Genomic DNA, 10,288 nt, shown 5'->3' on the forward strand with positions numbered 1-10,288 from the left:
AGAGGAAGCAGCCCCAGAAACACGGCCCATCTTTAATACACACGTTCTCCACCCACCTGCCTTTGCCATTCAATATGGGATGTGTCGGGGAACTGAGGGGACCTGGGCACACCCAGGATGGGGTTAATAGCAATTATTACTGTGCAGCATGCTATAAGCTGCATTATTGGTAAAGTTCATGGATGCACACTGTTATAGGAGAACCTCTTTGACAACCCAGAGAAATGAAACTTACCTTGGAGGAGAACTCTCTATTTAGAAGCAGGGCTGATTTGTTGGGTAAAGGTTTCGATGACCTGCTTGAGAGTAGGGGTAGTGGCAGGATAACGAGTTATGTGGGGGAGGTCACACTCTGGAGGGGCAAGGCAGCAGCCAGGTGTTCTGGCTGGGTTTCCAGCCTTTGTGTTGGTGAAGGTTCCGTGATAAGCTAGGGCAGAGCCGTGAAGCTGGAGGCAGGTAGGAAGACCTTGTTGCATCCTCAGTAGAGGAGAGTAGTCTTGGGGAGTGGGGAATCCCAGTTGTCCGTGGGCATTCTCGTCTTCGTTTGTGGTGGGTAGCTATGGGTTAAGTCCCACCATGTACACTACAACATCTGCTTCTGGCTCATGTGTTTGGAGCTGATTATATGATACTCACGGATGAGTGTAATGAACTGATCTCTCAAAGTGGGCAAGTATGAAAGGCTGCCCAAGGGAGTCACGTTTGTGTTATGTGGATGTCTTGCTGTCTAAATAGTCAACAGCAGGAGCCCAAACAACTGTATTCTTAGCAGTCAGACAAGGAATCCTCATGCTTGGAACCAGAACCAAGCCTCTGCAGTTCTCCGTTCAGATCAGAGAGAAAGGGTCTACAGATACGAGCTGGTCCAGGAAAGCACCGAAGACGGCCTGCCCGGGTTTGTCGCAGCTCACAGTTCTCAGTTCTCAGGCTGCATTGCAAGCTGTTGCTCTGAAGGGATTAAGTCAGCACACCCTGGGGCAAGATCAAAATCACCATCAAAGAATCGCGTGTCTGCCACACGGCCACATCGCTTTTGGTTTCCAGAATGTTGAGTCTGTTACTAGTGTTAACACTCTCCTTCCGAGGGATCTCCTCTGGTGATTTTGGAAACAAGAAAGAGATTTTCTGTTCCTTCTCTGGCAGTGTCTACACTCAGCCTAGAAACAGTCTTACCCAGAGACATAGAAACAAGCATAGTTAATCCCTGGACAGAGTATATGATATAAGCATGAATTTATTTATCTCTACCCTAGTAAGAATAGAAGGTGGGGAGATGTGTTTTGTTTCTTATTAGTTTTTATGGACAGAGAAGATTGGGGGTGGATGCAGAAGGCCCTCATAGGACGTTTTTGAAGCCAGATGGTCTAATACCCAAGCCCCACCTGGGGCGTGTGACAGCATTTCTAAGTCTGCTGTCACCCCTGCAGCCCCAGCTTTGTCTGTGCTCGGTTCCTGTGCCCTAGGATTGGCCAGAGGAGATGAGAGGTGTCCGCCACCACCCCAAGTGAGTATGGACTCCCCTCTGGAGGTCAGCGTCAGGCCTGGGCCAGTAAAGCTGAGGAGGGAGCTGTAATCAAAGTCACTGCTGACTTTAGGTTCATATCACAGGGAAGATCTGAGACCAAGTCTGCCTCGTGTGTCAGCAGGCGGGGAGGGGGAGTTGGCCTCTGACTGGAGGGAATGTCATCCAAAGCTGATGAGAGGTAGAGGACTTAGAATTTGAATTCTTGCTGTTCTTCATGTCATCTCAGGCAGCCACACCCTTGTGTTAGTCATCCTTTGAAGCAGACCCTATCAGTGCTTTGATCATGCTTCAGAAAGACTGGCCGGAGGTGACTTTTCAGTTTTCCCATGTCGGATGGACTCTCAGAAGTCAAGAGGCCACCGCAGATAAGCAAAGGAATGTGTCACATGCTCCAGAGACAATTTGAAAGAAACTTAATGCCAGCATAAATATATTTTGGTACACATGACATATTTTCCACTTCAAAGGGACCTTGTTCTTTGGCAGCAGAGACTTCCCAGGGCTTGTGTTGATTTAAATCAGCCTGTGGACACGTGCCACCCTCCCTATCTTTTGGATCTGGCCACCATGAAGCAGTGCAAAGGACAAGGTGACCTTTGGAAAAACCAAAACTTTGACAGATCCAACAGCCCATTTCAAAGAATGTTTTTAAGTATTGTATTTCTTCAGATCCAAAATACTGTTGGGTGGTGTTAAGAGAAGAAAACAAAAACCCAACTGGTGGCTGTTCTGCTTTACATTCCAATTTAAAATAATTATCTCCACTTCTATTACCTGACCCCTCTCTGCACACCCCATGGAGGGAGGTTAGAGGACAAGGGGAGGGAGTTAGTTCTTGCCTGCCACGCGAGATCAGACTTTCCCTACTGCTTCATCTCACCAGCCTCCATCCCAACTTCTACAATGTTAGAATTTTTACAATGCAAAATGTTACATAATGTAACAGGGGCAAAATTTGTTCTGAGAAAGGAAGGAATGCAGTGTCCAGGTCTTGGTGTCATGGTACAGATGTGACCTTTGTGGATAGATCAGTCAAGAGGGCTTTAGCTATCGATAACGAGACGGCCAGCTAACTCCGCACTGAGAGAGTAAAGCCTGATACTCCCTCATCGCAGAAAGTATGGCTTAGGTGGCTGCCGCTAAAGTTGTGGCACCAAGCGATGGCCTGAACAAAATGCTGCAATTCCCTTGGCAGTTTCCACCTCTCATTTTGGTTTTTGTTTGTTTGTTTTTGTTTTTTTTTAAAGCCAAAATGAAAGTGAGAAAAATGCAAAAATACCACGACCTTGGTGCTGTTAGCGGTCCTTGCTCAGCAGGTCTCTTTGGCAGAAGTTGGCCACATGTCTGATTCCAGCAGTCGGAGAGGCTGGCGAAGTGGGAAGACCGCATCATCTAAGCCTCTCTAGGTGAGACAGTCCAAGGAGAAACGAGAGGCTGAGAGAATGCCCGGGTGTCAGCGGGTGACTCACTGTGTATCTTAAGCCAGTTTGGTTCTGCTGAATAGAATACCCGAGACTGAACAATTTCCAAAGTTCTGATTTTTTTTTTCCTTGTAGTTATAGAGCTAGAGAGTCCACAGCAGAGGAATCTACTTCTACTTCTCGTGTCATCACATGGAGGCAAGAAGGGCAGGGCAGAAGGAAGGAGGCTGAACTAGTCCTTTACCAGTGAGAGAGACAGTGAAAGGGGCCAGCCGCACCCAGTAGTCAGGAGCCAGTTCTGAGGGTCCCGTCTCTGGTCGGTCTGCCTCTAACTCATGCACTGAAGATTAGATTTCCAGCCCGGACTTCGGGTGATGCAGTCAAGCCCTGGACTGTGCATCTCAGAAGCTGCCTAGTTTTCTAGACTTGCACACGTGGTAGCTGGTAGGTTCATCTGAGGCCTAAACCCCATTCATTGAAGTAACACTTCCCCTGGAGTCAGCCTGCAGCAGCTACTCCAGGCCCTCCCAGCCCTCCTGCCCCCACCTGTCTTTCCTGAGTGCAGTTGCCAAGAGAGTCTACTGGAAGGAACTGGAGCAATTCCCACCATCTGTTGTGAGGCATGGGACTCCAGAAGGGATTGGGAAGGCATACCAGGTTCCTTCCACAGCTTTTCTCCTGCCACCATTGTTTGAGTGCTTTCAGGAGGCAGAGTGGTCCTTCCCGTTAGCACCAGTGGCTTGGGGAACGCCTACCCTCGGCAGATACAGTGATTGGAAGAGCAGCAAGGACAGACGTGAAGCATCGGCTCTATAGCACAGCTTTTCTGTCTTTTTTTCCGTAATGCCTGCTTTTTCCGTAATGACAGCCATTTTGGACACCATGACTGAGTCCTGGTGGCCTTAGAAAAATAAGGACAGAGACAAGAGCATAGCCATGCACGCCTCCTGCCTCTTGCTGTGCAATATCCGATGTCATCTTGGGGCTTTGCCAGCAAGATGTGGCTCCTAGACCTTCCAACTGCAGAACCATGATGCAAGTGTAAGGTATTTTTCGTCCTCTGCTACATCCTGGGTGTTTGACCTTGGATGAATCACTCAAACATTGTCATCCTTAGTTTCTGCAACTGTCAGACGAGATTTGTGTTTACCTGACATTCAGGGTTGCAGGGGAAGATGAAGGCGAACGGCACGACGTGTTTGAACACAGGGAGCACAGTTTCCACTGCTAGTCCCTCCAGGTCTGTCTGCATTCCGTCTCCACGCTAGCGCCTGTTTGACTTTAAAGTGCTCCACTCTAAATAACGACAGCTTGAAATTTGCAGGCAAACGGATGGAGCTAGAAAACATTATTTTGAGTGAGGTAACCCAGACCCAGAAAGACAATTATCACATGTATTCACTCATAAGTGGTTTTTAAACATAAAGCAAAGAAAACCAGCCCACAAATCAGAATCCCAGGGGAGTTTGACAACAATGCGAACTCTAAGAGAGACATCCATGCATGGATCTAATCTACATGGGAAGTAGAAAAAGACACTTTACTCTCCTGAGTAAATTGGGAGCATGGGGACCTAGGGAGAGGGTTAAAGGGGAGGGGAGAGGCAGGGAGGGGAGCAGAGGAAAATATAGCGCTCAATAAAAAAAATCAACAACAACAAAACAAATAAACAAAACAAAGTGCCCTGCTCTGCTAGCCTCTCATGAGCTAGCCTGTCAGCAACAGCATTCACCATTGTCTCTAACTTGCTCTGTGGGTGTTCCCAAACAGGCCATCATTTCCCCTACCAAAGGGACAGCTGTCCCTCAAGGATGCTGGCGACAAAAGACAAAGACACAATGGAACCAAAGATAGCTTGGCTCTCTGCAGGAGGAACTTTGCATGTGTGTTTCAAGTGCTTGAATCTCAACAGGCCAACCACACTGTATCCCTTCCCCTGGCTCCTTTGTCTGAAGGCACTCCCTCCCCAACTTTCGGAGCCCTGGACCCTCCAACAGTGTCAGGGTTGGATGCCTTTTATGGGCCATTTTTATTAGTGTCTTGATCGAGGCTTAATCACCACTCGTAAACTGCTATCCGCCCACTGGCATAGGGAGATGGGAAGTATGATTCTAATTAATAGTTGAAGCAGAGAGGACATTTGGAGTTTCAGGACTGAGAACGTGTGTGTGTGTGTGTGTGTGTGTGTGTGTGTGTGTGTGTGTGTGAGAGAGAGAGAGAGAGAGAGAGAGAGAGAGAGAGAGAGAGAGAACAAATATGTGATGGTGAGAAGCAAAGCTAACCCCGTGGTACACGTGTACACTGTCTTTACACATATAAGTTATAATCTATTCCACACACAAGTTAAAACCTCTGCCTGACGTACATATGTTCATATTCCTTCCTGACCCACTATTTGTTTCCTAGGACATCAGTCACTTGTATTTAGAGCCCAGCTCCTTCCTTTCTTAGGGATTCCCAATCCCTAATTTAACTAATTATATCAGCAAATACCCTAATTCCTAGTACATTCTAAGGTACTGGGTGTTAAGATTTCAATAGAGCTTTGGGGGAGAATACAGCGCAACCACTGAAGCTTTACCTTGACTGCAAAGAAAAATGCAGTTAGAAGAAAAGACATGTGTGTTATGTGTGAGGGGAAGGAATGCTACTCCGTGCACCCATGCACACAGACACACACATGCACACACACAATGTACACACACAGACACGCAAACTCACATGCACATGCACACATACATGCACGCACGCACACACACACAAGCATAGAGAGGGAGGGGGAGGCCTTCTTTGGGGAGTGTGCATTTATATCTGTTAACAGGCTGAAATCTGAGGTTCCCATAAGGCTCATGCATGGACATTTACACAAGTGTCTTAAATTGCTGTGTGAGAGGTGGGATTTGTTCATCCTGAGTAAGCAGAAAAGGCCAAGCTGCTAAATCAAGGAAGTAATCAGCATGTCTGCGTTTACTGAGAATGCGATCATGGGACAAGTGTTGTGTAAATGTTGGTTCTTATTTATACCATGTGCTTTGTGTGCTTTTACTCATGAGTTCTTGTTAAGAGGAAAAAGATCGCTAGTCTCCACTTTTCCTGGTCCCAGGATGTGGCCCCATCCTCTTATGTTTCTCACTATGGGTATACGGAGTTTGCAAGGATCTTACTCCATGCAAAGGTTGATGGGAAGGAAGGGCTCTATTGATTTTCCTGCTGCCCACAAACAGGTCTCTGTGAGTACTCATTCCTGCTCTATAGATTCACGTTAATAAACGCGCATTGGACACCTGCTGCAGCTACACTCCCGGGCACTCAAGAAGATTAGAGTTTGAAGAATACGCATGGCTTGTGCTCCGGAAGTCCTTGGATCGGTAGGGTGAGAAGCTCACAAAGCTGTGAAAGGCGTGAGAAGAGCGGCAGAGGCGCTGAAAGGGTGATTGGCTTTGGTCTTGACTATGGAGGATGCTTTCTGGAATTGGAAGCACTTACGATGAACATTAATGGTACAGAGTTTAATCAAGAGAGAGGGGTAGGCTGTTCAAATAGAGACTCAGCAGAGGTCAGGACAGGTGCCCAGAAGGGTAAGTGGCTGGCCTGGAGGTACAAGAGCATCATGGGAAATGGAAATGAGCTTCACTACAAAAACAAGATAGAACAATTATTTCTGGAGACCCTTGATTCTGAAGAGAGAAAAGGATCAGGTGGGCCTTCAGCAAGGTCGTGCAGGTCACAGTACGCAATGGGATGAGGGAGATTTATCCTCAGGGCAGGATGCAGGGGAACCACGAAGGGTCTGCTACAGTGACCTCCAAGAGAAGCCACGAGGGGGCAAACCAGGGAGTAGAGATGCCAGGTGACCTAACAGCTGCAGGGTATGGGATTCCATCTCCTTCACCCCCTTCCTGGGTCCTGAGACTCTTGGGGAGAAAGTGGCCCGCAGTCACGGGCATGTGTGAGGAAGCCCCTTCAGCCCACTCTCAGGCTGGCTGGACTTGTCTCCAGCTCCTCCTTCCTCTCAGCTGTGAGAGCAAGCTACCCACTTGGTCACTGCTTCTGGATTTACCCGCCCCCATTTCTGCCCCCGTCAGCCACCTTTCTTCCCACCTTTCTCTGTTTTCTAGACAAGTTCTTCCAGTCTGACACCAGCTGGTGTCTGCAGTGTCCTGTAAAGTTCCCACCGGTGTCACCATGGGCCCTGGGGAAGAGGAAACCATTTTAAGTGCTGTCTTCATGGCGCTGCAAGTGAGGAGGCCCTCTCATCCTTCTGAACTCTGGGAACATTTGCTGAGCCCCTCCCCCCCCCCCCCCCCCCCCCGCCAGCTCTCCTGTCAGGCTATCCCCTGGTGTCAAGATTTCCACAGAAGCTGGCCCTTCAAGGGTCGGGGGTGGGGGGGTGGGGGACTTCAGCCTGCCCCAGCTTTGCTGCACATTTGAAGCACCCGGAGAGCGCTGAGGCCTCGCGACCTGCAAATCACAGGCCCAGCTGTTTAAATCAGAGCAAAGGAGCCAGCAGAAGTCATGTTTAAGGATTCCCTGCTGACCGGCATGGAGGCTCACACTTGCAATTCCTGGTACTCGGGAGGCTGATGCAGGAACAAGCTCAAGACCGTCCTGGGCTATAAGATCAGACCTTATTGCAAGCAAGCCAACCAGTCAACCAACCAGTCAAACGAAAGGATGCTATATAGTATTGATTGTCAACTTGGTAGACTCTAGAATCTTCTGGGAGATGGAGGATTATCTTGGGTATATTGACTGATGTGGGAAGAGCCGTCTTCACTGTAGGTGGCACCATTCCTTGGACATGGCGTCCTGGGTTGTATGAAGTGGAGAAAGCAAGCTGAGGGTGCTTTCATTTCTCTCTCCGTTTCCTGATTGTGGATGTGATGTTGACCAGTTGCCTCAAGTTCCTGCTTCCTTGACCTCCCTGCCATGACTATGCCCTTGAACTGTGTGCTGAAACAATCCCCATCTCTTTGAGATGCTTTCATCGGGGTGTTTTATTATGGCAACGAGAAAGTATCTAAGACATCCTCAGCTGAGTCCACGTACAGCCGCTTTCGGGAATCACTCTCGTGTTGTGTTCTCTCTACTTTTGGCAACAAGCAGCTGTGTTTCTAGAATTGGTTGGCATCTGAGTTGGTGGATTAAATAAAGATCCGCTCTCTTCAGCGTGGCTAGGCGTCACCTAACTCATTGGAAGCCTGGATAGAAGGATGTGGTGATGACATCATCGGAAGGAAAAGGCGGGGGAGGAGTGGGGAATCGGAGCTGCAATCCTGCAATCGTGTGTTCTCTCACCTTTGACATTGGGATTCTTCTTCCCAGGCCTTCAGAGGGCACACCACTGGAGTACTCGATTCTCCGGTTTGCAGATAACAGAGCCTGGGACTTCCTGCCCTCCTTCAGCATGTTAGTGTTTGATTTCTGCAAGGAATCTCTTCACAGTAGTGAGTGAATCCCTGCCTTAGATTGAATGGCTCACCCTGCAGTTTTTCAACTCTACAAAGTTATGAAAGCATGCTTATTCAGTAGAAATTGTACCTTGAACTTAACTGTTTGCCCAGGTTGGTGCTACGAAGCTCCATGGTATTCTTTCTCAGTTCTGGGCAGTGACAACAAGTTGCAGCTCCTATCGGCATGAGATCGCAGAATAAACAGCTGGTAATGCACGGTGGATAAGTCGCAATGTTTGACAGGCATGCTAGTCAGGTTTGCATGACTGTAATGAAATACCCGAGGAAGCCAGCACAAAAGGAAAAAGCATTTTATTTTGGTTCACAATGTTGAAAGTTTCAATCGGTTGGTCCATCGCTTTTGGGTCTATAATGAGGCAATGGATCATGTGACTGTATGGTAACGGAACCATCTCACCCCATGGCAGCCAGAAAACGGAAAGGGTGAGGGGCTGGGGTTCCACCCCTTCAAAGGCAGGCTCAGTGACCTGCAGCTTAGAGTTCTAGCATCTTTGTATAGAGTCACAGACTGGTGGCCAAGGCCTTTGGGAGACCGTTATCCCAACCCTTCATTAGTTACTAAATTTATTTTCAGCCCAGGACACTGTCAACTGATGATGGATATCTGAGGCCATCACCCCATCACAAAACAGAACATAGATCCCTCTTGTCTGCTTTTGTGGAGAACCCAGAGAAATACAGAGATAGAAAGTGGACGTTCCCTGTGCCAGAGCGCAAGGTCCAGAAAAGAATCTGAAACTCTGTTTCGAACCTCAACACTCCAGCTCCTCGAAGGAGTGGGAAACCCTTCCCGGTGTGAATGTTCCTCTGCTCCACTTAGAGACTTTAAATGTCTGGTTTATCCACTCTGCCTCCACTTCGGTAGGATAAGCTCGCTGTGGGAAGGGGTACCTGGAGGGAATATACAGGATAGCAAGGCACTGGGCCTGACCCCTGGAGACCCCACTCTCACTGACGTGGATCTCTTTATGATCCAGCAGAAATGATGGTCTGGGAGACACTCCGATTAATTGCTTTCTAGCCCTGAGATGGCACCTTCATCGCCAGTCAAAGTTTTAATTAATCATGCCAGCAGATGGGCTGTCATGGGCCCCAGCAGCCAGGGTAATGGACTCATTTATTATCAGGCTCCATCAGTAGGAGGCACCTAGAATGCTGGGAAAGGAAGGGACACTCCTGACCCCAGAGCCCAGGATCTGTAGAGGTTGGGGGAAATTCCTGGAAGTACCTGATTTTACCAGCTTATGGTATGGAATGGGATTGTGGCTTAGGTTGGAGTCCATTTTTAAAGATACGGTATTGCTACGTAGTCGAGGCTGGTCACAAATTCTTAGCCCTGTCTCAGCACTTGAAATGCCAGTATTACAAGCTTATACCTTCACACCCAGCTCCCCACCCTCCTCTGTTTTGAGGATCATTTCGGCGCCTTATTACATATTAAGAAAGCATCCTACTCCTAACTGTACCTCCAGCCCTTGAAGGAAGTTGTCCCGATAGCATAGCATCTTAGATAGTGGCAAATTCACTGGTATCCCTCACACCTACCTGGATGATGAAGTTAAGGGATACAGACTAAATTGTCGCATGTATTCCTGATAAGATGCATTGGTCCCCTAGTTCTTAATTCAGAGGTTAGGGCCTCCACGTGAGGTTGCTGGATTTTATACTTCTCAGTTGTTTTATTCTTTCTCCCTCATGCCCAAACCGTATTTTTATAGACATACATTCTTAGCATTTATTATCAGTTATAAACATTGTTGATTCCTGAGAGTGTGTAAGTGTGGAGTTCTCAGTGCAGACACTGCATCTGTGAAACTTAGCCCACTTTGGTTCTGAAGCTCCAAGCATCTAACACAGAAACTAGAGCC

This window comes from Myodes glareolus, chromosome 1 (assembly GCF_982192425.1).
Source record: "Myodes glareolus chromosome 1, mMyoGla1.1, whole genome shotgun sequence".
NCBI lineage: Eukaryota > Metazoa > Chordata > Mammalia > Rodentia > Cricetidae > Myodes > Myodes glareolus.